Source organism: Puma concolor, chromosome B4, assembly GCF_028749965.1.
Source record: "Puma concolor isolate L17-30 chromosome B4, mPumCon1.1.hap2, whole genome shotgun sequence".
NCBI classification, from domain to species: Eukaryota; Metazoa; Chordata; class Mammalia; order Carnivora; family Felidae; genus Puma; species Puma concolor.
This window is the reverse complement of record NC_141673.1, coordinates 82,258,232-82,285,672: the sequence shown is the minus strand read 5'-3', so window position 1 is coordinate 82,285,672 and position 27,441 is coordinate 82,258,232. Positions and strand designations below refer to the sequence as shown.

At 37.8% G+C, this 27,441-nt stretch overlaps 1 long non-coding RNA gene and 1 pseudogene across 1 annotated transcript in view; one reads left to right on the top strand and one right to left on the bottom strand.

Moving 5' to 3' along the window:
- Nucleotides 1-27,441, bottom strand: part of LOC147579251 (uncharacterized) — a 111,732-nt gene that overhangs the window by 64,842 nt on the left and 19,449 nt on the right. The window lies entirely within an intron of this gene.
- Nucleotides 978-6,739, top strand: LOC147579252 (secreted frizzled-related protein 3 pseudogene; annotated as a pseudogene).

The following is a 27,441-nucleotide window of genomic DNA, read 5'->3' as shown; positions in this document are numbered from 1 at the left end:
TTTTTTTTTTTTTGGTGCCCCACCAATGGAAAGTAAGATAGGCTAGGAAACTAATGGAGAAGCCTGAGGCTCAGTAGGGGATCCAATGCCGTTTTCTTCCTCTAGGTGGTGCTCTACCTTCCAACAGATCTCCCTCAGAGCCTCTCACCAAAACAAAGCATTATTTTGACTCTGCATATTTCTTTAGGCTGTAGGTAATAAGTTAGAACTTTTGTCAGACATGTTAATGCCAAACATACCAACAGGCAATAGGCCAAAAGCACATGTTCCCTTAAAGCGGGACAGCTGCAGTGGCCATGTGGGCAACGGTGTATCACCGTGTCCTGCAGCACTTACAGTGTTCCAGAAATATTAGAAGATCAGCCCCACTCCTGGTTCCGGAACTTGAGACACACTCAGGTTTAGAATAAGCCAAAGAAACCCTATGAGATGAAGGACCTTGGTTTGCAACAGCCTAAGCATGACGGTTCCATCTGAAGAAGCAGGAATAAGTCAGAGGCCTTACCAACATAACATTTTTGTGGGGCTAAACCATTGCAGGTTGGGCGTGGCCTCTAGAGTTGAACTCAGCCAGTGGTAGCAAGATGGGTCACTGTGCTGGATGTCCTTGAAAGTGGAGGGGCTTTATGATGCAAGGATCTGGGAGGCAGAATTTCTAGAAGCAGGCCATTGCTGCCTGGCATAGTAACAGTTTTTCCTCTTTGCAAGAGGAAGGGTTATTCCATAGAACACTGGACAGATAGCCAATTGAATGCTTTGATCCTTTAATAATCCACTCTAGTATTTTTCTGTAGATCTTGTCCTGGATCCAGAATCCAGTCCATGCAGCGTATGATAGCTGTAGCTCTCCCGAGATTAGTGTTTTCTCCAAAGTGTGTTGCATTTATGTTGAATTGTTGTTAGGAGTGATATTTTTTTTTTTTTTTTTTTTAAATGTTTATTCATTTTTGAGAGACAGAGAGAGACGGAGTATGAGCAGGGAAGGGGCAGAGAGAGAGGGAGACACAGAATCTGAAGCAGGCTCCAGGCTCCGAGCTGCCAGCACAGAGCCCGACGCGGGGCTCGAACTCACAAACCGTGAGATCATGACCTGAGCCGAAGTCGGACGCTCAACCGACTGAGCCACCCAGGCGCCCCTAGGAGTGATATTTTTATGGTTTGCCCTATAACTAATTTTTCTCCTATTCATTAATTTCCTGCATTTCCTGCAATTTCAAACATCTGTACATTGAATGAAATCATAAAAAGAGTAATTTTTTTTCTAAGTCTAAGAATTACCTACAATAATGGAGTGGAGTGGGACAAGAGCCTAGAAGCTGAAGAGCCTACTCAGCCTAAATTAAGCTGTGTGACCTCACATAAGCCATTTAAATACTCTGTACCTCAGGCTCCTTGTCTGTACAAGAGGCTTGACCTCTAGGTTTACTTCCAGTTCTGATTCTGTGATTCTAATCTACAGGACTTGAGTATTAGGGTCAGACTCTAGAACTGTGCAGTCCAGTATGATAGACACAGGCCATGTATGGCTGTTGAGCACTGGAAATGTCACTAATGCAAATTGAGATAGCACCAGATTTCATACACTTAGTATAAAAAAGGGAATGCAAAATATCACGTTAACAATTTTATAATGGAATGCCTGGCTGGCTCAGCCAGTGGAGCATGTGACTCTTGATCTTGGGGTTGGGTTCAAGCCCCATGTTGGGCGTAGAGCTTCCTAAAAATCAAATTTAAAAATAATATATAAAGGGGCACCTGGGTGACTCAGTCAGTTAAGCATCTGACTCTTAATTTTTGCTCAGGTCATCACCTTATAGTTCGTGAGTTCGAGCCCCATGTAGGGCTCTACGCTGACAGCATGGAGCCTGCTTGGGATCCTCTTTTTCCCCTCTCTACCCCTCCCCTGCATGGGCTCCCCCCCCAAAAAAAAAATATAAAAAATACATTTTAAAAACCAGTTTTATACTGATCACTTAGACAAGTATTTTGGATATACTGAATTATATAAAACAGCAACATTTTACTTTTTACTTTTTTAATGTAGCTACTAGAAAATTTTAAATTACACGTATGGCATACATTATATTTCTATTGGACAGTGCTGCTCTAAAACATTTTATTAGATGGATATTATTGAAGTAGACCAAAGGTTATACCATAACTATAATATTTACCTCTAACTGCTATGGCTTAAGGAACAACTGTTTATTGATCCTTGATTTAGTACAGTCAAATAACTGAACCTCTATGTGTCAAATTTAAAACTTTTTTGAAACTAGTGAACCTGAAGATGCTATCAGATATTTTATTAGATGATGATAGCCTGAAATCAAACTTGGGGTGTATGTTGACACTCTATTGTAGCCACTAAATTTGGAAATCTGTTGAAAAATTGAAAGAAAAATAGAGCATAGAGGCTTTTGGTAAGTAAGTGGGATTAAGGTATTTCATTACAGTTTCTTAATGGGAAAGTCTATATTTATTAGTCATATTTTTTGAGGAATTTCTGTAGAGTCTGGGCACAGTAAATGAAATAACCACTACCTAGTTATTGGACCATGTTTAGTAGTGTCGTTTCAGATCCTGCTCTAAAGAGATATCTACCACTCAGGTAGGTCATTGTTTGGCTCAGGAATTGGAAATTCAGATTTGCCAAGCAGTTACCGGCAAGGCAGGGAAGCCATAATGGAAAACTGCCATGTGGCCACTAGGTGTCACTTTTCCATTTCTATAGTGCATAGTTTTCATTAATTTTTCCAAGTTCTATGGGGCCTAGGGGAGGCATTTATGACTTGTATTTAGATTAGGACTGTGTCTCTGGTGTGGGCTGTTTTATGAGAAATGCTTTTTAAGAGAAGTCTGGGAAGATGCTTCCCATGTAAGAACTTTGGTTTAAGGAGCTTTCCAGATGTGGCTCCAGTAAAAGGTGACTTTAGACTTTAACATGGATGGAATATGCTTTCTGAATTCATTTGAGTGTGTATATGTGTCACTGCTCCTACATTCCTATGCTTAGCTTCGTCTTTTATACAATTTTTACCTCTTTTCCAGTTCACTTGCTCTTGTCTGTATATTAGTATTTTAAAAATTTTGTGGTAATGAAAAGAGTGAAATTAAATATATTTTGTCATAATTACTAGTTTTAAGTTTTTTAAACTTAATATTTAGACCTCTTCCAAAAAAGGTATATCCTTAACTACTTTCTAAAGTGGAAACATAGGGGTGTCTTGGGTGGCTCAGTTAGTTGAACATCTGACTCTTGATTTTGGCTTAGGTCATGATTCCATAGTTACGGGATCGAGCCCCATGTCGGGCTGTGCGCTGAGCATGGAGCCTTCTTGGGATTCTCCTCTAGCTCTCCCTTTGCCCCTCTCCCCTGCTTGTGTTTTCTCTCTCTCTCTCTTTCAAATTAAAAAATAAATAAAATGGAAATACAGACAAGAAAATCCACTCTTCTCAAACCACTGGGCAGAGAGATAGATTGAACTACATTACTCTCTGTATATATTTGTGCATGTTTATGAAGATATGCTAACTGCTGTAACCACCTTCTTCCCCATAAGACACTCAGAAGTTCCCAGCACATGTTGTTCTTCTACCTTGCAATTTCAATGGAAAGAGAGCTTCTCTATTTCCTAGTAATTCACACAAAAATGTCCATTGCTTGGGCCTTTGGATCAACTTGGTTCACATAGATTTTCCTGTGGCCACCAGGCTGGAGTATACAGATTGGCCAGGTTTTAGTTACATGACCAAACTTGGATTTAAAGGCACCCTTGAAAGGGAAATGATGTCAAAAACAGCCAGCTGCCTAATGGTCTAGGGCCAATGGAAAGAACAGAGACATATGCAGAAACGGCAATGGAAAACTTGTAATTTATAATAGTTGATGATTTCTGAGAATTGTAGGTTTAGCTGTCTTGAGTGTGGAGTCTTATTTTTTATTGTTTTTTGGGGGAATGAGAGGGTAGTGAGGAGTAGCAAGTTGTGTGATGTGTTTTTAACATTGGTCACCTTTTTTGTTTAATACCCAGCCATTAGTTGCTTTGGAAGACCCTGTCTGTTGCTCAAGTGTGTGGTTAGGGATCCATAAAGAGTTGTCTTAAGTTCTTGTCCAGCTGTGTGTCTCTGGCTTAGGATGTATTTTCTTAGGCAGTGCTGGTTCTTAAGCTCACATTTAGGTAGTGTTTTCCATATTTATTCCTGTCCAGGAGGAAATCAGTCCCATTTACCTTGGGAGTAAATACATTATGGTGTTTTTTGCTTTTGGTTTTTGGTTTTTTTCAAAAGACAATGCTAAAATGAGAAACCTAGATTATGGAGACATAACTTAATAGAACTCTTAAAACATCTCATTTACTCCAGCTCAAAATATAAGAAGATCCTGAATTCACCTCCTCTCACGGACAGACCAAACCTACAGTGCAGGAGAGGAGACAGTGAAGCAGGCCTCTGAGAGTCCTTGACACTGTTGCATCCTGCCCCATCCTGCCACAATCATAGTCTGCCTTGGCCCAGGATGGATGCTACTGTGGGCTCAGCTGGGCTGCTGGCCCCAACTGTGCTCTGCCTGCTGTGGATCCCTGAGGCCGGCCTGCAGCTTATGAGCCTGTCTCCATCCCTCTGTGCAAGCCCCTGCCCTAGAGCGTGACCAAGATGCCCAACTACTTGCATCACAGTACCAGACTAATGCCATCCTGGCCAATGAGCAGTTTGAAGATCTGCTAGGCACTCCCCAGAGCCCTGATCTTCTCTTCCTGTGCCACGTATGCATCTATCTGCACCATTACTTCCAACAAGAGCACATTACGTTCTGCAAGTTTACGTGCAGGTAGGTCCAGAGGGCTGCAAGCCCATCTTCAGCAAGTACTGCCACCTGTGGTCTGAGAGCCAAGCCTACAAGGAGCTGCCGTTTATGACCAGGGTGTGTGCATCTTTCATAAGGCCATCATCGCTGTGGACGGAGTGAATTTTCCTATGGATCCTAGTAATGGAAACTGTAGAGGGGCAAGCAGTGGATGCTGAAAATGTAAACCTATTAGGCTACACAGAACATCTAGTTTCAAAACAATTATAACTATGTCATGCAGGCTAAAGTTAAGAGATAAAGACCAAACGCCGTGGTGTGACTACAGTAGTTGAGGTGAAGAAGATTTTAAAGACTTCTCTAGTAATCGTTACAAGCACACCATTGACCTTCACACCAATTTCTGGCTACCTATGTCCTCATTGCTATTAATAGGCAGTAAATCATTATGGCTTATTATGGTGAGTGATGCTCCAAGATTAGTCTTGGTGAAAAGTTATATTGCTGAGAAATGGAAAGATCATCTTGGCAAAAAAAAAAAAAAAAAAAAAAAGTTAAGCACTGGGATATGAAGTTCTGTCATCTTAGAGTAAAAGTGATTCTAGCCATAGTAACTCCTCTCAGAGTCAGACATCTGGCAGGAACTCTAACTCCCTGCAAGCATGCAACTACATCCTGGAATGCAAGGGCATCGGTGAGTTTCATGGTAAGACTTGCATTGCTGGACTAGCAAAGGAAAATTGCATGGTTGAACATGATAATCTGTTATTTACCACATAAATCACATGGTAATTGTTACTACCTCTATTTTCTGTTTTCTGCTCTTTTTTCTCTTTCCCTTTTTTGTGGTCTGAATACAGATCCTTAAATTATTTGTGTTCTACTTAACAACAACAAACAGAATTATAATGCAAATGTGAAAAGTTAAACGGGAGAATCTTAAAAGCAGTAAGAAAAACAACTTTTTACATACGAGGAAACCCCAATAAGACAGAAGACTGTCACCAGATTTTTCACCAGAAACTTTGCAGGCCAGAAGGGAATGGCACAATGTATTCAAAATGCTGAAAGAAAAATAATTCTGCCAATCAAGAATACTCTATCCAGGAAGTGTACCATTCAGAATAGAGGAGAGATCAATAGTGTCCCAAACAAAAGTTGAAGGAATTCATCACACTAAACCAGGCTTAGAAGAAATGTTCAAGGGGACTCTTTGAGTGGAAAGGAAAGACCACCAGCAAGAGGAAGAACTGTAGGAAGGACCAAAGCAGTAAAATTAAATCCAGCTATAAAAGTCAGTCAAGGATGAAAAGATACTGAACATCACTCATCATCAGGGAAATACAAATTGATACCACAATGAGACACCACCTCACACCTGTCAAAACAGCTAAAATTAACAACATAAGAAACAACAGGTTGGCAAGGATGTGGAGAAAACTCTTGCACTGTTGGTGGGAATGCAAACTGGTGCAGCCACTCTGGAGAACAGTATAGAGGTTCCTCAAGAAACTAAAAATAGAACTACTCTACTATCCAGCAATCACACTATTAGGTATTTACCCAAAGGATACAAAAATACAGATTCAAAGGGGTACATGTACCCCAATGTTTATAGCAGCATTATCAACAATAGCCAAACTACGGAGAGCCCAAATATCCATTGACTGATGAATAAAGAAAATATAATATATACATAGAATGGAATATTACTCAGCCATCAAAAAGAATGAAATCTTGCATTTGCCATGGCATGGATGGAGCTAGAATGTATTATGCTAAGCAAAAAAAATCATAGAAACACAAATACCATATGATTTCACTCATATGTGGAATTTAAGAAATAAAACAGATGAGCATATGGGAAGGGAGTAGGTTGAGAAGAGAGGGAAACAAACCACAAGAGACTCTTAACAACAGAGCACAAACTGAGGGTTGATGGAGGGAGGTGGGTGGGAGATGGGCTAGATGGGTGATGGGTACTAAGGAGAGCACTTGTTATGATAAGCACTGGGTGTTGTAGGTAAATGATGAATCACTGAATTCTACTCCCAAAACCAATATTGCACTCTATGTTAACTAACCAAAATTTAAATTTAAATAAAAGGAAAAAAAAAATTTTTTTTTTAACGTTTATTTATTTTTTTGGGACAGAGAGAGACAGAGCATGAACGGGGGAGGGGCAGAGAGAGAGGGAGACAAAGAATCAGAAACAGGCTCCAGGCTCTGAGCCATCAGCCCAGAGCCCGACGCGGGGCTGGAACCCACGGACCGCGAGATCGTGACCTGGCTGAAGTCGGACGCTTAACCGACTGCGCCACCCAGGCGCCCCAAAAGGAAAATTTTTTAAACAATAAATAAAAATTAGTCACAAGGTTCCCAAAATAGAATGATGTAAAGTATGGCATCATGTACATAAAACATGGCAGGAGGTGGTAAAAATTTAGAATGCTTTTAGAATGGGTTCAAACTTAAACAGCCATCAACTTAATATAGACTGTTATATGCATAAGATATATATAAACCCAATGGCAACCACAAATCTAAAGCAGGTAATAGATATGCAAAAAATAATGAGAAGGGAACCCAAGCAAATCACTAAAGAAAACCAAAAACCACAACAGAGAGCAAGAGAATAAAGAACTACAAAAATAACCATAAAACAAGTACCAAATGGCAAGAAGTACATACCTATAATAATTACTTTGAATGTAAATGCACTGAATACATTAATCAAAAAACAGTGGATTACAGAATGGTTTAAAAAAAAAAGCAAAACCCATCTATCTGATGCCTCCAAGAGACTCATTTCAGACCTAAAGACACATACAGAATAAAGGAGAGGAATAAGGACACGTTTATCATGCATATAGAAGTAAAAACAAAGGTGGGGTAGCAATATTTATACTGAACAAAATAGACTTTAAAGCAAAGACTAGTGACAAAGAAGGACACTACCTAACAATAAAGGAAACAGTGCAACAAGAAGATATAATAATTGTAAGTTTTTATGCACCCAACATGAAAGTACCAAAATACATAAAGCAATATATATATACACAAATATATACATTATGTATTTACATAAATACATAAGCCTAAGCCAAAATACATAATATATATACACAAATATATACATTACGTATTTACATACATAAATACATAAGCCTAAGGGAAGTAACTGATACAATAATAGTAGAGGACTTGGGCACCCCATTTACATCAATGGATAAATCAACCAAACAAAATCAACAAGGAAACAGTGGCTTTGAATGACATATCAGGCCAGATGCATCTAACAAATATATCCAGAACATCCAAAATACACATTCTTTTCAAGCGAACATGGAAATTTCTCCTGGGAGATCACATAGTAGGCCACAAAACAAGTCACAACAAATTCAAAAAGATAGAAATCATACTATGCATTTTTTCATAGCAGCCACAATGCTATGAAACTAGAAATTAACCACAGAAAATATCTGGAAAGAACTCAAATGTATGCAGTTAAATAACTTGTTACTAAACAATAAGTGGGTCAACCAAGAAATCAAAGTGGAAATAAAAAAATACATGGAGACAACTGCAAATGAAAACATAATGATCCAGAATCTTTGGAATGCAACAACAGCTGTTCTAAGAGAAGATTTTATAGCAATACAGGCCTGCCTCAAGATGTAAGAAAAATCTTAACCTAACCTTACACCTAATGGAGCTAGAAAAAGACCAAACAAAACCCCAAACCAGTAGAAGAAAGGAAATAAAGGGTAGAGCAGAAATAAAGTAGAAACAAATAGAACAGATCAATGATACCAGGAGCTGGTTATTTGAAAAGATCAACAAAATTAGCCAGACTCATCAGAGAGAGAGAGAAAGAGAGAGACAGAGACAGACTCTAATAAACAAAATCAGAAATGAAAAAAATATACCACAGAAATACAAAGGATTATAAGAGAATATTATAAAAATTGCATGCCAAAAAAAAGGATAACCTAAGAAATAGGTAAATTCCTAGAAACATAGCTCAAGAAACCAAATCAGGAAGAAACAGAAAATTTGAACAGACCAATTACCAGCAAAGAAATTTAACCAGTAATCAAAAAACTCCCATTAAACAAAAGTTCAGAACCAGATGGCTTCACAAGTGAATTCTACCAAACATTTAAAGAAGAGTTAATACCTATTCTTCTCCAACTATTCTAAAACATAGAAGAGGAAGGAAAGTCTCCAAATTCATTCTATGAGGCCAGCATTAAAAGCCAGATAAAGACACTACAATAAAGGAAGAAAGCAAGCAAACGTGGACTCCAGGCCAATGTCTCTGATAAACAAATGTAAAAATCTTCAACAGAGCGGTGCCTGGGTGGCTCAGTTGGTTAAGTGACTGATTCTTGATTTTGGCTAGGGTCATGATCTCACAGTTCGTGGGTGTGAGTTGCACATCAGGCTTTCAGCACATAGAGCCTGCTTGGAATTCTCTCTTCCCCCAGTCATGCTCACACGTCTGCTTTCTCTCCCTCTCTCTCACTCTCTCAAAATAAATAAAAAACTTAAAAAAAATCTTCAACAAAATGTTAGCAAAACAAATCCAATAATACATTTTAAAAAATCATTTACCATGATAAAGTAGGATTTATTCCTGGAATGAAAATGTGATTCAATATTCGCAAATAATTCAACGTGATACATCACATCAATAAGAGAAAGAATAAAAACCATATCATTTTAATAGATGCAAAAAAAGCATTTGACAAAGTGCAACATCCATCTATGATAAAATCCTCAGACAAAGGTTTAGAGGGAACATATCTCAACATGATAAAAGCCATATGTGAAAAACCTATAGCTAACATAATAATATTGAAGAACTGAGAACTTTTTCCCTTAAGAATGAGAACAAGACAATGATGTCCACTTCTCACCATTTTTATTCAACATAGTACTGGAAGTCCTAGTCACAGCAATCACACAAGATAAAGGAATAAAAGTCATCCAAATTGATAAGGAAAAAGTACAACTGTCAACTATTTGCAGATAATATGATACTGTATAGAAAGAATCTTAAAGATTCCATTAAGAAACTAGTAGAACAGATAAATGAATTCAGTCAAGTCACAGGACACAAAATCAACATACAGAAATCTGTTGCATTTCTGTACACTAATAATAAAGTAGCAGAAAGAGAAATTAAGGAAACAATCTCGATTACAATTGCACCAAAAATAAAATACCTAGGAAGAAACCTAACCAAGGAGAAAAAACACCTGTACTCTGAAAACTATAAAACACTGATGAGTGAAGTTAAAGATGACACAAACAAATGGAAAGATATTCCATGCTCATAGGTTGGGAGAACAAATACTTTTAAAATGTTTATACTACCACAAGTAATGTGCATATTTAATGCAATCCTTGTGGGTGCCGGTGCTCAGTTGAGCATCCGACTTGATTTCAGCTCAGGTCATGATTTCATCGTTTGTGAATTTGAGGCCCACATTAGGCTCTGCACTGACAGCATGGGGCCTACTTGAGATTCTCTCTCTCTCCCTCTCTCTCTGCCTAACCCCCTTTCATGCCTTCTCTCTCTTTCTGAAAATAAATAAACATTTAAAAATATTTTTAAAAATGCAATCCTTAACAGAATTCCAATGGCATTTTTCACAGAAATAGAGGAAGCAATACTAAAATTTATATGGAACCACAAAAGAAATTAATAGCCAGAGCAATCTTGAGTAAGAAGAGCAAAGCTGGGGGCATCATGCTTCCCAATTTCAAATTGTATTATAAAACTACATAATCAAATATTAAGGTATTGGCATAACAAGAGACACATAGATCAACAGAACAGAAAACCCAGCCATAAATCCATGGATATATGGTCAATTAAATCACAACAAAGGAGCCAAAAATATACAATGAGGAAAGGGCAGTCTCTTCAATATATGGTATTAGAAAAACTGGACAGCCACATGCAAAAGAATGACATTGGAGCCCATCTTACACTACTCACAAAACTCAATTTAAAATAGATTACAAATTTGAATCTAATCAACCTCACTCTGAAAAGCTTGTGCACAGCAAGGAAACCACCAACAAAAACTATTAAATGGGAGAAAATATTTGCAAATTACGTATCTGATAAGGGATTAATATCCAAAGTATATGAAGAGCACAGACAATAGCAAACAACAAAATCACAAACAATCCAATAAAAAAAATGGGCAGAGTATCTGAATAGACATTTTTCCAAAGACATACAGGTGGCTAACACCTACATGAAAAGGTACTCAACGTCACTAATAATCAGGAAATATAAATCAAAACCACAATAAGATACCACCTCACACTAGTCAGAATGACAAATAGCAAGGGTGTGGAGAAAAGGGAACCCTTGTGTAACTGTTGGTCAGAATGTAAATTGATACAGCCTCTATGGAAAACAGCATGGAGGTTCCTTAAAAATAGATACAGTAGGGGCACATGAGTGGCTCAGTCAGTTAAGCACCTGACTTTGGCTCAGGTCATGATCTCAAGGTTCATGGGTTTAAGCCCCACGTCGGGCTCTCTGCTGACAGCTCAGAGTCTGGAGCCTGCTTCAGATGTCTCTGCCTTCTCTCTCTTCAACCTTATCTCTCCGCCCCTCCCCTGCTTCTGCTCTCTCTCTCTCTTTAAATAAAACATTTTTTAAAAATAAAAATAGGGGCGCCTGGGTGGCGCAGTCGGTTAAGCGTCCAACTTCAGCCAGGTCACGATCTCGCGGTCCGTGAGTTCGAGCCCCGCGTCGGGCTCTGGGCTGATGGCTCAGAGCCTGGAGCCTGTTTCTGATTCTGTGTCTCTCTCTCTCTCTGCCCCTCCCCTGTTCATGCCGTGTCTCTCTCTGTCCCAAAAATAAATAAAACGTTGAAAAAAAAAATAAAAATAAAAAGCAAGAATAATAAATGTGATATGAGTCCATTTATTAACAAAAAAGATACAATAATTCCACTGCTAGGTATTAACCCAACAGAAATGAAAACACTAGTTCAAAAATATATAGGCACCTCTATGTTTATTGCAGCATTATTTACAATAGACAAGATGTGGAAGCAACCATGGTGTCCATCCATAGATGAATGGATAAAGATGGTGTGGTATATAAACATGATAGAATATTATTCAGCTATGAGAAAGAATGAAGTCTTGCCATTCATGCAACATGGATGGACCTAGAGGGCAAGATGCTAAGTGAAATAAGTCAGAGAAAGACATATACCATATGATTTAACTTATATGTGGAATTAAAAAAAAAAAAAAACAGAACCAAACAAACAGAAATAGACTCACATATACAGAGAACAAATTGGTGGCTGTCAAAGGGGACAGGGACTAAAGATGGGTGAAATAGGTGAAAGGGATAAGGAGGCACAAATTTCCAGTTTTAAAGAAGTCACAAATTGGGGGCAGGAGTTAAGATGGTGCAGAAATAAGGGGACCCTGGGCTTCCCTTGTCCCTCAAACACAGCTGGTATTGAGGTCGGATCACTTGGAACACCCAGGAAATTGGTATGAAGACTGACAGAAGGATCTCCACTGTTGGAGGAAGACAGTGTGGCGAGTTGCATGGAAGTGAATTGGGGGGAAGAAAAAAAGGTGGTGCCATGGAGGGGGGAAGGAACGCTTTCAATAGAGAGACAAAAGGGAGAGAAAGAGAGTGGGGTTGAGAGAGTGTGGCACCAAGTTCACATGAGAGAAAAACCTCTCTGGACCACGAACTGGGAAGCAAGAGGTATTGAGTGCCACAGGTTTTTTGCAAACAGTGTGTGGAGCTCAAACTCTGAGGTTTTGGAAGTGCATGACTTTCTCTGGAGAGAAGCTATGGTACACACCCTTGGAGAGAAGGAGGGCACTGGCCACTGAGTGCATAGCATGGTGTAGGAATCTCAGGGTCACACTGAGAGAGAATATTCCCCTTCCTGCAGTACATTTGTCCTCTCCAAGGACAAAAGACCCTGCAGGCACCAGCAAAATACCTTTCATCATGGTGCACAGAGGGCAGATAACCTGGTTGCTACTTTTTGTGGTACCACATTATAGATTCCATGTGCTGCACAGGTGTAGGACTGTTTTTCTGGGACAAAGGACACCAGACACAGCATGGAGAGCCTCTACTTTGGAGGAGGGGGTAGGTCTGTGGTGCTGGGTGCTTTAAGATTTCGAGTTTTGAAACCCAGCCACGCACTAAAGATAAAATGCAGGAGAGCTGTGCTGCAGGGCATGCTGACTGTCCCCATCATTCTGTGAGAGCTTACTGAACAGCAGGGTTGTGAGATCCCCTGTCCAGGGATGAGACAGTGAGGTGGCACTATTTCTCCCTTAACATCAACACAGTGGGACTTGAGAGAGCAACACAGTGGCCCCCAGAGGAGGTGGGACGCACTTACACCAAACTCTTCCACCCTGTGCCTGGCAACTGCTCATTTACTGAGGCAGAACTGACTCTGAGCCAGCCCAGTGGGCCCCTCCTCCAGAAGATGAGCACAGCACCCCACATGGACAAAATGTACTGATCATAGAGTGCTTCAAAGTGTCACCTGCAGTTCTGGTGGAAATAGGAACAGACTTAGTTTCTTCTTCCTTTTCCTTTGGAAACCAGGCCTATAGATTTTGCTTGTTTTTTTCATTTTCTTCTCTCTCTCTCTCTCTCTTTTGGACTGGGGGGTGGAAAGGGGGAATCAGGCTTCTTTTTCTTTCCTTTTTCTTCTTTTTCCTTGGAATCAGACTTAGAGTTTTTTGATTGCCTTCTTGTTTTGTTGTTGTTGTTTTCTTTTTTTTTTTTTTTTTTTTTGGTCAGGTTTTTTTCATTTTTTTTTTTTCTAGGCTTCTTTCAACAAACAAATCAAAGCATACCTAGTTAAAGTTCCAAAAACTCCCCACTGCAAGCAAGGAGGAGCTCTGCAGAGGACTGACCAGTGAGAAAGAGCAGCCAAAACACAACAGCAGAGTGCACGCAGCACACACCAGAGACACTTCCTGAAGTGCTGGGCCCTTGGCAGTGTATGATCCCTTTTTAATATAGTAGTACTCTCAGTTGCAGGAAACACAATAAGATTTCAAAACATGCAAAAGACAGAAACTTAGCCAAAATGACAGGATGGAGGAATTCTTCCCATAAGAAAGGTCGAGAAGAAATCACAGCTAAGGATTTGCTCAAAACAGATATATGCAATATATCCAAACAAGAATTTAGAATAATGGTCCTAAGGCTACTAGCTGGGCTTGAAAAAAGCATAGCAGACATAAGAGACACACTTGCTACAGAGATAAAAGGCCCCAAAACTAGTCAGGCTGAAATAAAAACTAGTTAGCCTATAACTGAGATGCAAAACTGAGTGGATATAGTCAAAACAAGGACTAAAGAAGCAGAGGAAAAAAGAGGTGATATAGAGGATACAATTATGGAAAGTAATAAAGTTGAAAAGAAGAGGGAAAGAAAACTATTAGATTGCAAGGGTAGAGCAAGGGAAATTAGTGATTCCATAAAGTGAAGCAATGTTGGTATCATAGGAGTCTCAGAAGAAGAGCAGGAAAAGGAGGCAGAAGGTTTATTTGAACTAATTATAGCTGAGAACTACTATAATATGGGTAGGGAACAGGCATTCAAGTCCAAGAGGCACAGAAAACTCCCCTCAAAATCAGCAAAAACAGGCCAACACCGTGACATATCAAAGTGAAACTTGCAAAATACAAAGATAAAGAGAGAATTCTGAAAGCAGCTAGGGACAAAATATGCTTAACCTACAAAGGTAGACATATAAGGTTAGTAGCAGACCTGTCCATGGAAACTTGGCAGGCCAGAAGAGTGGCAGGACATATTCAACGTGCTGAATGGGAAAAATATGCAGCCAAGAATTCCTTAGCCATCAAGGCTATCATTCTAATAGAATGAAAGATAAAACGTTTTCCAGACAAACAAAAAGGAGTTCATGACGACTAAACCAGCCCTGCAAGAAATTTTAAGGGGGATTCTGAGTGGAGGGGGAAAAAAAGACCAAAGCAACAAAGCAAGAAAAGACTTGAGAGGACCAAAGAACATCATCAGAAACACCAACTCTACAGGTAACACAATGGCACTAAATTCATATCGTTTCGATAATCACTATGCATGTAAATGGACTAAATACACCAATCAAAAGACATAGGGTATCAGAATGTATTTTTAAAAACCCACAAAACAAGATCCATCTATATGCTACCTACATTTTAGACCTAAAGACACCTGCAGATTGAAAATGAGGGGATGGAAAACCCTCTATCATGTTAATAGATGTCAAATGAAAGCCAGAGTAGCCATACATAAACCAGACAAGTCGATTTTAAAACAAAGACCATAACAAGAGATAAAGAAGGGCATTATATCATAATTAAGGGGTGTATCCAACAAGATCCAACAATTGTAAATATTTATACCCCCAACTTGAACACCAAAATATATAAATCAATTAATAGCAAATATAAAGAAATTGAATGATAAAAATGCAATAGTAGTTGGGAACTTTAGCACCCCACTTACAACAATGGACAGATCCTCTAAGCAGAAAACCAACAAGAAAACAATGGCTTTGAATGACACACTGGACCAGATGGACTTAACAGCTATATTCAGAAAATTTCATCCTAAATCCTAAAGCAACAGAATACACATTCTTCTCAAGTACACATGGAATATTCTCCAGAATAGATCACATACATACTGGGTTACAAGTCAGCCCTCAACAAGTATAAAAAGATCAAGATCATACCATGCATATTTTCAGATCACAATGCTATGAAACTTGAAATCAACCACAAGAAAAAATTTGGAAAGCCCTCAAATGCATGGAAATTAAAGATCATCCTACTAAAGAATGAAAGGTTACCCAGTAAATTAAAGAAGAAATTAAAAAATACATGGAAGTCAATGAAAATGAAAACATGACAATCCAAACCATTTGCAGCAAAGGCAGTCTTAAGAGGGAAGTATAATGCAATTCAGGCCTATTTAAAGATGCAAGAAAGGTTCCCAATACACAACCTAACCTTACACCAAATGGAGTTAGAAAAGGAACAGAAAATAAAGCCCAAAGCCAGCAGAAAAAGAGAAATAAGATTAAAGCAGAAATAGATGACATAAACACAAAACAAAAAATCCAGTAGGATAAATCGATAAAACGAAGAGCTGATTATTTGCATGAATTAACAAAATTGATAGGCCCCTAGCCAGACTTATCAAAAAGAAAAGAGAAAGGACCAAAATTGATAAAATCATGAGTTAAAGAGGAGAGATCACAACTAACACTGCAGAAATACAAACAATTACAAGAGAATACTATGAAAAATTATATGCCAACCAACAGGGCAATTTGGAAGAAATGGACAAACTAACAAAACTGAAATAGGAAGAAATAGAAAATCTCAACAGATGTATAGCCAGCAGAGAAATTAAATCAGTAATCAAAAATCTTCCAACAAACAAGAGACCTGGGCCAGATGGCTTCCTAGGGGAATTCTACCAGACATTTAAGGAAGAGTTAATACCTATTCTTCACAAACTGTTCCAAAAACTAGAAATGGAAGGAAAACTTCCAAGCTCATTCTGAGGCCTGGATTACCTTGATTCTGAAACCAGACAAAGACCCCACACTAAAAAGGAGAGCTGCAGACCAAATTCCCTGATGAACGTGCATGCGGAATTCTCAGCAAGATACTAGTAAATGAAATCCAACAATATGTTGAAAGAATTATTCACCATGATCAAGTGGAGTTTATTCCTGGGCTGCAGGGCTGGTTCAATATCCACAAATCAATCAACATGACACACCACATTAATAAAAGGGTAAGAACCACATGATCCTGCCAATAGATGCAGAAAAAACATTTGACAAAATACAACATTCTTTTTTGATAAAAAAAAAAAAAAAAAAGAACCCTCAAGAAGATATGTGTAGAAGGAAAATACCTTAACACCATAAAGGCCATATATTAATGACCCACAACTAATATCATCCTCAACGGGGAAAAACTGAGAGCTTCCTCCCTAAGGTCAGGAACAGGACCAGGATGTCCACTCTTACCACTGTTGTTCAACATAATACTGGAAGTCCTAGCCTCAGCAATAGACAACAAAAGAAATAAAAGGCCTCCAAATTGGCAAGGAAGAAGTCAAACTTTTACTCTTCACAGACACATGATACTCTATAGAAAACCCAAAAGTCTCCACAAACTGCTAGAACTAATACATGAATTCAGTAAAGTTGTAAGATATAAAATTAACATGCAGAAATCTGTTGCATTTCTATACACCAATAACAAAGCAGGAGAAAAATAAATCAAGGAATCAATCCCATTTGCCATTGCATCAAAAACAATAAGTTACCTAGGAATAAACATAACCAAAGAGGTAAAAGATCTGTACTCTGAAAACTATGAAATGCTTATGCAAGAAATTGAAGAGGACACAAAGAAATAGAAAAGTGGGGCGCCTGGGTGGCTCAGTTGGTTAAGTGGCCAACTTCGGCCCAGGTCATGATCTCGCGGTTCGTGAGTTCGAGCCCCGCGTCGGGCTCTGTGCTGACAGCTCAGAGCCTGGAGCCTGTTTCATATTCTGTGTCTCCCTCTCTCTGACCCTCCCCCGTTCATGCTTTGTCTCTCTCTGTCTCAAAAATAAATAAATGCTAAAAAAAAAAAATTTTTTAAAGAAATAGAAAAGCATTCCATGTTCACAGATTGGAAGAGCAAACATTGTTAAAGTGTCTATTCTACTCAAAGCAATCTACACGTTTAATGCAGTCCCTAACAAAATACTGCCAGCAATTTTTACAGAGCTAGAACAAACAAACCTAAAATTTTTATGGAAGCACAAAAGACCCCAAATAGCCAAAACTATCCTGAAAAAGAAAACCAAAACTGGAAGCATCACAATTCTGGACTTCAAGCTGTATTACAAAGCTATAACCAAGACAGTATGCTACTGGCACAAAAACAGACACATAGATCAATGGAACAGAATAGAGAACCAAGAAATGGACCCACAACTATATGGCCAGCTCATCTTCAACAAAGCAAGAAAGAATATCCAATGGAAAAAAAAGACAGTCTCCTCAACAAATGGTGTTGAGAGAACTGGACAGCAACAGGCAGAAGAATGAAACGGGACCACTTTCATACACAAAAATAAATTCAAAATGGATGAAAGACTTCTCACCTAAATGTGAGACAGGAAACCACCAAAATCCTAGAGGAGAACATAGGCAGCAACCTCTTTGACCTTGGCCGGAGCAACTTCTTACCAGATACGTTGCTGAAGGGAATGGAAACAAAAGCAAACATGACCTATTGACATTTCATCAAGATAAAAAGCTCCTGCACAGTGAAGGAAACAATCAACAAAATTAAAATTAAAAGTCAGCCTATGGAATGGGAGATGTTTGCAAACAACATATTCGATAAGGGGGTAGTATCCAAAATCTAGGAAGAATTTATCAAACTCAACACCCAAAAAACAAATAACCCAGTGAAGAAATGGGCAGAAGACATAAATAGAAAATTGTCCAAAGAAGAAATTCAGTTGGCTAACAGACACATGAAAAGGTGCTCAATATCACTCATCATCAAAACCACAATGAGACACCACCTCACACCTGTCAAAACAGCTAAAATTAACAACACAAGAAACAGCAGGTGTTGGTAAGGATGTGGAGAAAGAGAAACCCTCTTGCACTGTTGGTGGGAATGAAAACTGGGTGCAGCCACTCTGGAGAACAGTATAGAGGTTCCTCAAGTACCTAAAAATAGAACTACCTTACCATCCAGCAATTGCACTATAAGGTATTTATCCAAAGGATGCAAAAATACAGATTCAAAGGAGTACGTGTATCCCAATGTTTATAGCAGCATTATCAACAATAGCCAAAATATGGAGAGCCCAAATGCTCATCAAATGATGAATGGATAAAGAAGATGTGGTATACATACACAATGGAATATTACTCATCCATTGAAAACATGAAATCTTGCATTTACCATGATATGGATGAAGCTAGAATGTATTCTGCTAAGCAAAATAAGTCAATCATAGAAAGACAAATACCATATGATTTCACTCATATGTGGATTTTTTTAAAGTTTATTTATTTTGAGAGAGCGTGCAGGTGGGGGAGGAGCAGAGAATCTCAAGCAGGCTCCACACTGTCCATGCAGAACTCCACAAGGGGCTCAAACTCATGAACTGAGAGATCATGAGCTGAGCTAAATGAAGTTGGACACTTAGCCAACTGAGCTACCCAGACGCCGCTCATATGTGGAATTTAATAAACAAAACAGATAAGCATATGGATAGGGGAGGAAAAAGAACAGAGGGAAAGAAACCACAAAAGACTCTTAAGGATAGTGAACAAACTGAGGGTTGACGGAGGGAGGTGGGTGGGAGATGGGCTAGATGGGTGATAGGTACTAAGGAGGGCACTTGTTCTTTTTTTCTTTAATATTTATTTTGAGAGAAAGCACAAGTGGGGGAGGGGCAGAGAAAGAGAGAGAGAGAGAGAGAGAGAGAGAGAGAGAGAGAGAGAGAGAATCCTAAGCAGGCTTCATGCTGAACACAGAACCCAATGTGGGGCTCGATCTCACGACTGAGAGATCACAACCTGAGCTGATATCAAGAACTAGATGCTTAACTGACTGAGCCACCCAGGTGCCCCAAAGAGAGCACTTGTTCTGATGAGCACTGGGTGTTGTATGTAAGGGATGAATCACTGAATTTCACTCCTGAAAAAATATTGCACTATATATTAACTAACTAAAATTTAAATAAAAGAAAAGTCACAAGGAAGGAAAAATACGTCACAAGGATAAAAAGTACAGCATGGGAAATATCAATAATAGTGTGGTAACTTTGTATGATGACAAATCACAACTACACTTATCATGCTGAGCACTGCATAATGTGTACAACTGTCAAATCACCATTTTGTACACCTGACACTAATATTGTATGTCAAGTATATTTCAATAAAATTTAAAATTAAATACAGAACATATGATTCAACAATTCCACTTCCAAGTATTAGCATAAGAAAATGAAAATACTAACTGGATAAGGTATCTGCACCCCCATGCTCACTGCAGCATTATTTACAATAGCCAAGACATGGAAATAACCCAAGGGTTCATCAATGGATAAATGGATAGAGAAAATGTGTTATATTTGTATACATACATTCCAATGATTATTCAGTCACAAAAGAAGAAAATCTTGCCATTTGTGACAACTTAGATGTATCTTGAGGGCATTATGCTAAGTGAAATAAATCAGAGAAAGACAAATACCGTATGATCTCACCAATATGTGAAATCAAACAAAACACAACAAAATCAAACTCAGAGAAGAGATTGATGTTTGCCAGAGGCAGGGTTGGGGAGTAGGTAAAATGGTAAAGGTGGTTAAAAGGTACAAACTTCCAGCTATGGAATAAAAATGTCCTGAGGGATGTAATGTGCAGCATGGTGATTATAGTTAATATTACTGTATTGTATATTTGAAAGTTGCTAAGGGTAGACTTTGAAAGTTCTCATAAGAAAAAAAATTATAACTGTGCATTGTAATGAATGTTGAATAGACTGATGTGATCATTTCACAATATATGAATATAGCAAATCATATTTTACACCTGAAACTAACGTAATGTTAAGTCCATTGTCTCAATGAAAAAAAATTATTTTATACTCGGTTGAGAGAGCAATAACCCAAAAGGTTTTCCATCTACCAGAATGGACATCTAGACTAATAGCACATAATTAGCTGATTGTTAACATTATTTGGAAGCCCACCATATTCTATTTGAGTAAGCAAAAGTCAAGAAAAAAGTTATAGTGCCTGAAATAGTTATTCTTGGGTAAGGGGAAATGGAAACATACCAGGTTACATGTAAAATAATCAAATTCATATTATTCACAGTAAAACACTGTTCTATTTCTTTGTAGTAATATTAGCTTATTTTAATTATTTTTTTCAGATGACAAAAGAATTTTATATTCTCTGTTGAAAATTCAGGGATACAGGAAAGTGCTAAGAATAAAATAAAATCACTTATAATTTCACCATAATTTTTACCAGTGAAAAACCACAATGAACACTTTGGTAATCTATAAATTCTGATTATTTTTTAAATTAAAATTTTATAAATAATAGGATTCTATTATTCCTATATTTTTGTATGAAATTAACACATGTATATTGGTTAAGTCATCTAGTATTTAAAAGCATATTATAAAAAAGTCTCTAATTTACATTAATTCTTGTTATCTAACTTGTAATTCTTGTCTAGAGCAACCATTTTTGACTTTCTTTTAACCTATTTTAATACTGATAGTTACATTTCTAAATATGCTTTGATTACCGCTTCTTGATTTGCCCAGAATGGGTATAGAACAGGGAGTCCACAATTTAAATATTCCCCTAATGATAGAATATTTAGGGTATTTGGAAAGTTTTACTATTATGGGTAACATGTCAGTTAACATCCTCTGACACAAATGTTTGCTATTTTATTAGGATGGATTTCTTTAAGTGTAACTACAGATCCAAATTGTCCAACTACAATACAGAAATTTTGTATCTAGTGTTCTTTCCAGAGTTACTTTTATGTGGTTAAATAGGTCAGTCTATAATTCTGCTTTTATACTCAGAAAGAAAAACTTCACCCCTAAATCAGATGAAAACATACCTACATTTCCTTCTAAGTGTCCTGTGGTTTCATACTTCGACACTAAAGTCTTTGATCTAGCTGAAATTTTAGTCTGTAAAGAGATACAGAAGTCTAGTTTTTCATTCTCAAATATGAGCCTCTTGCCCCAGAAACGTTCAGTGACTTGTCCTTCCTTTCCCTACTGATTGGAATTGTTACTTTTACAGACCGTTAAGTTCTTGCATATTCTAGTTCCTGTTTGGAAAGGAGATGGAAGTGGTAGGGATGCTGTTTGGGTGAGGAGGAGCTTCTATTAATCTGGCTATCCTTTCATCTGTAACAAACTGTTTAAATTAATTAAATAACAGAGCTCGATAATGATCTTTCTGTTATTTGCAAGTGTATCACTGTTTCTTCTGAAGGGTTTCAGACCATGCCACTCCAAACATTTGCCACTTTGGCACATGGATTCTTTTGAGCTGAAAACACTTGAGAAAGAAACAGCAAATGTGGAAAGCTCTCTGCCTTCCCACTTTCTACCTGAGAGTGGGACACAAGGTTTTCCCATGAGAAAGGTGCCCTCCCTGCGTAAGAAAGAAAACAACATTCTTAGCAGAGACTGGGAGTTGCCGGTGAAATGGACTTGCACAAAACAAAACAAACAACAACAAAAAAACCCTACTAAAATAACCCTAATTTTCCATTAGTTTCCCCATATATTTACTAGTCACTGTCCCAACATTTTTTTTTAACATTCATTTATTTTTGACAGACAGAGAGAGGCAGAGTGCTAGTGGGGGAGGGGCAGAGCAGAGAGAGAGGAAGACACAGAATCTGATGCAGGCTCCAGGTTCGAAGCTGCCAGCACAGAGCCCCACGCCGGGCTCGAACTCAGAACCGTGAGGTCATGACGTGAACCAGTCGGATGCTTAAGCAACTGAGCCATCCAGGCGCCCCGTCCCAAAATTTATTGCCCCTAGCTCAATTTATCGTATCTTGTCACACCCCCACAATGTATTGTTCTTTGTGTAAAAAGGTATGTAAGTTTGGGGCCTAAAGCCTTCCTTGGGTCTTCATTTTCCTTCTGAAGATTCCCATGTACACATTAAAATATTACATTTGTATGCCTTTCTCCTGCTAATCTGTCTTATGTCCATTCAATTCTTAGGCCCAGTCACAGAACTTACAAGGGTAAAAGGTAGTTTTACCTTCCCTACACTTTTTTTTCCTGAAAACTTTTGAAATAGAAAATATCTATATACTTATATTTATAAGATACTGAAAATAGTGGTTTCTTCTCACTTTAACATTTCCTCTAAATTTTTAATTTATCAGGCTGCATTTGGATCACTGAAAGTCAATGAGTTACATTTCAGAAATGATGTTGATGGATTTAGCATTCTTCTATACTTTCATTATATATAGAATACATTTATTCTTGGAACGGCCTATCTAATATTACAGTCTGTATTCTCTTGAGCTGTTGGTGTTCTAAGAATAACATCTAACCTTTATTAAATACTTACTATGGCAGGCAAGTTCCTAAACCTGTATTGATGTGTATTAATTTAAGCTGCCTAACAACTGTGAAGATAATGTTGGTATTATCCCATTTTACACATGAGGAAACTGAGTCTCGGAGAGTTACGTAATTTGACAACGTTACCCAGTTTATGCATGGTGGAGTCAGAATCCAGACCCACTACAGCCCAGCCTGGTGCTCTTAATCCTGTGTTATGATAAACCCTTTGATTTATTGTGGCATTTTCAGGGTCTGCTTTTCCCCCACCCTCTTTAATTCAATGTACAAAAATCTCTAAGTATTTCTCTCTTTTTAAAATTTATTTTTAAGAGAGAGGAAGAAAGAGAGAGAGAACAAGTGGGCAAGTGGGCGAGTGGGAGAGGGGGAGAGAGAGAGAGAGAGAGAGAGAGAATCCCAAGCAGGCTCCACACTGTTAGCACAGAGCTGGATGTAGGGTTTGAATTCATGAACTCAAGAGATCATGACCCGAGCTGAAAACAAGAGTCAGACTCTCAACTGACTGAGCCATCCAGGCACCCCTGTTTAAGTATTTTTTAATTGTTAAAACAAAATCACTGTCTTAACCATTTTTTGTTAGGTATGTAGTAATGTTATACCACATGTAATACATTAGTATTGTTATATACATGTATATAGGTTACATGTTATAGTATCTATGTTATATAATGTTATACTAATGTAATAGTCATGTTAACTGCATTCTCATTGTTGCATAACAGATCTCTAGAACTTTTTGATTTTGCAAAATTGAAACTCTGTACCCACTGAACCACAATTCCCTGTTTCTTTTCTTCCTAGCCCCTGGCAACCAAAAGTCTACTTTATTTCTGTAAGTTTGACTGCTTTAGAGGATATCTCATCTAAGTGGAATCATACACTTTTTTTGTGAGTGGCTTATTTCACTTAGCAAAATGTCCTCAAGTTTCATCCATGTTGTACCATACGACAAGATTTCCTTCCATTTAAAGCTAAATAATATTCTGTTTAATGTATATACCTCATCTTTATTCATTCTTGGCTATTGAAAATAATGCTGCTATGAACATGGGTATGCAAATATATCATCAAGATCCTGCTTGCTTGCTTGCTTTCGTTTTTTAAAATATGAAATTTATTGTCAAGTTGGTTTCCATACAACACCCAATGCTCATCCCAACAGGGGCCTCCTCAATGCCCATCACCCACTTTCCCCTCCCTCCTACCCCCACCAACCCTCAGTTTATTCTCAGTTTTTAAGAGTTTCTTATGGTTTGCTTCCCTCCATCTCTAACTTAAGATCCTGCTTTCAATTCTTTTTGATATATACCCAGAAGTAAGACTATTGCATCATATGGTAATTCTATTTTTAAATTTTTTTTTTTTTTTTTGAGAGAGAGAGAGACACACAGCAAGGAGGAAGGGCAGAAGGAGAGACAGAAAGAGAATCTTGTGCAGGCCCAACACAGGGCTCAATTCCACGACCCTTGGATCATGACCTGAGCCAGAATCAAGAGACAAACACTCAACCAACTGGGCTACTCAGGTGCCCCTCTGTTTTTAAATCTTAGAAAAACATCATACTATTTTCCATAGTGGCTGCACCATTTTACGCTGCTATCAACAATACAGAAAGATTCTGATTTCTCCACCTTCTTATCAACACTTGTTATTTCCTGGGTTTTGTTGTTGTTGTTGTTGTTTTTAATAGTGGACATCGTAATGGGTGTGAGGTGGCATCTTGTGGTTTTGATTTGTATTTCTGATTAGTGATGTTAAACATATTTTCATATGCTTGTTGGCCTCCTGTGTATCTTTTTTGGAGAAACGTCTATTCAAGTTTGTTGCCATTTATGCATTCCAATATAATTAATATACAGTGTTAGTTTCAGGTGTACAATTTAGTGATTCAACAACTCTATCATTACTCAGTGCTCATCATGATAAGTGTAATCTTAATCCTCATCACCTATTTCACCCATCCCCCCACCCTGCCACTTCCCCTCTGATAACCACCAGTTTGTTCTCTGTATTTGTCTGTTTTTAGCTTGTCTTTTTCTTTGTTCATTTGTTTTATTTCTTAAATTCCATAGGAGTGAAATCATAGGGCGTTTGTTTTTCTCTGACTTATTTCATTCAGCATTATACTCTCTAGGTCCTTCTGTGTTGTAAATGGCAAGATTTCATTCTTTTTATGGCTGAGTAATATTCCACTGTATATATACACCATATCTTACTTATCTATTTGTCTGTGGATAGACACTCGGGTTGCTTCAATAATTTGACTATTGTAAATAATGCTGCAATAAACATAGGAGTGCACATATTTTTTTTCAAATTATTTTTTTCATATTCTCTGGGTAAATACCCAGTAGTGAAATTACTGGATCATATAATAATTCTATTTAAAAAAAAATTTTTTTTTTTAGGAAACTCCATATTGTTTTCCATAGTCGCTGCCCTCATTTGCTTTCCCTACAGTGCACAAGAATTCCTTTTTTCTTCACATCCTCACCATACTAGTTGTTTCTTTTGTTTTTGATTCTAGCCACTCTGACAAATGTGAGGTGATACCTCATTGTGCTTTCAATTTGCATTTCTCTGATGAATGATGTTGAACATCTTTTCATGTGTCTGTTGGCCATCTGTATGTCTTCTTTGAAAAAGTGGGCACGTCTTCTGCCCATTTTTTGATTGGATTGTTGGGTGTTGAGTTACATATGTTCTTTATATATTTTGGATATAAACTTTATTGGATATATCATTTACAAGTATTTTCTCCCACTCAGTAGGCAGTCTTTTGGTTTTGTTGATTGCTTCCTTCACTGAGCAAACTTTTTATTTTGATGTAGACTCAATAGTTTGTTTTTGCTTTTGTTTCCTTTGCCTCAGGAGACACATGTAGAAAAACGTTGCTACAGCCAAGGTCATAGAAATGACTATGCATTCTTCTAGGATTTTTATTGTTTCAGGTCTAACACTGAGGTATTTAATCCAATCTGAGGTTTTGGGGGGTGTATGTTGTAAGAAAGTGGTCCAATTTCATTCTTTTGCATGTAGATATCTAATTTTCCCAACACCATTTGTTGAAGAGATTTTTTCCCATCACATATTCTTCCTTCCTTTATTGTATATTAATGACCATATAATCATGGGTTTATTTCTGGGCTCTCTAGTTCTATTCTATTGATCTATGTGTCTATTTTTGTACAAGTACCATACTGTTTTGATTACTGCAGCTTTGTAATAGATCTTTTAATCTGGGGTTTGTGATGCCTCCACAGTTTTGTTCTTCTTTCTCAAGATTGCTTTGACTCTTCAGTGTCTTTTGTTGTTCCATACACATTTTAGGATTATTTGTTCAAAATCTGTGAAAAATGTTGTTTGTATTTTGATAGGGATTGCATTTAATCTATAGATCACTTTGGCAGTATGCATATTTTAATAATAGTAATTATTCCAATCCATAAGCATGGAATACCATTCCATTGTTTGGGTCAACTTTAATTTCTATTACCACTGTTTTATAATCTTCTTTAGTAAAGGTCTTTTACCCTCTTGGTTAAATTTATTCCTAGGTATTTCATTCTTCTTGGTATAGTTATAAATGGGATTGCTTTCTTAATTTCTCTTTCTGCTAACTTTGATAGTAGTGTGTAGAAACACAATGGATTTCTGTGTATTGATTTTTTACCTTGCAAGTTTACTGTATTTATTACTTCCAATAGTTTTTTTGGGGGGGTGCAGTACTTGGGGATTTCTATGTGTAGTATCATGTCATCTGCAAATAGCGACTTTTCTTTTTTTAAATAGTGACAGTTTCACCTCTTTCTTACAAATTTGGCTGCTTTTATTTTTTTTTTCTTATCTGATTGCTGTTTCTAGGACTCCTATTGAAATGAATTCTGTAAACCTTAGAGAATTTCTTGAAACAAGTAAGGAAATTTAATTTACAAATCGTTACTTTACTTATTTATACCATTACATAAGAATTGTAAGAAAAACTATCCCTCTAAATATCTAGAGGAAATGTAACAAGTACATAGCATTTGTGCCACCACTTTCTTTACATGCCCGCCAGACATGGCTTAAGAAATATCCTACCTTATGGGGCGCCTGGGTGGCTCAGTCGGTTAAGCGGCCGACTTCGGCTCAGGTCATGATCTCGCGGTCCGTGAGTTCGAGCCCCGCGTTGGGCTCTGTGCTGACAGCTCAGAGCCTGGAGCCTGTTTCAGATTCTGTGTCTCCCTCTCTTGACCCTCCCCCGTTCATGCTTTGTCTCTCTCTGTCTCAAAAATAAATAAACGTTAAAAAATTTTTAAAGAAAGAAAGAAATATCCCACTTTTTTGCTGAACCCAACTGGGTTTACAGCCCTTCTCAACACAGAGCTCCAAGCAACCACTTACAACTGACAACA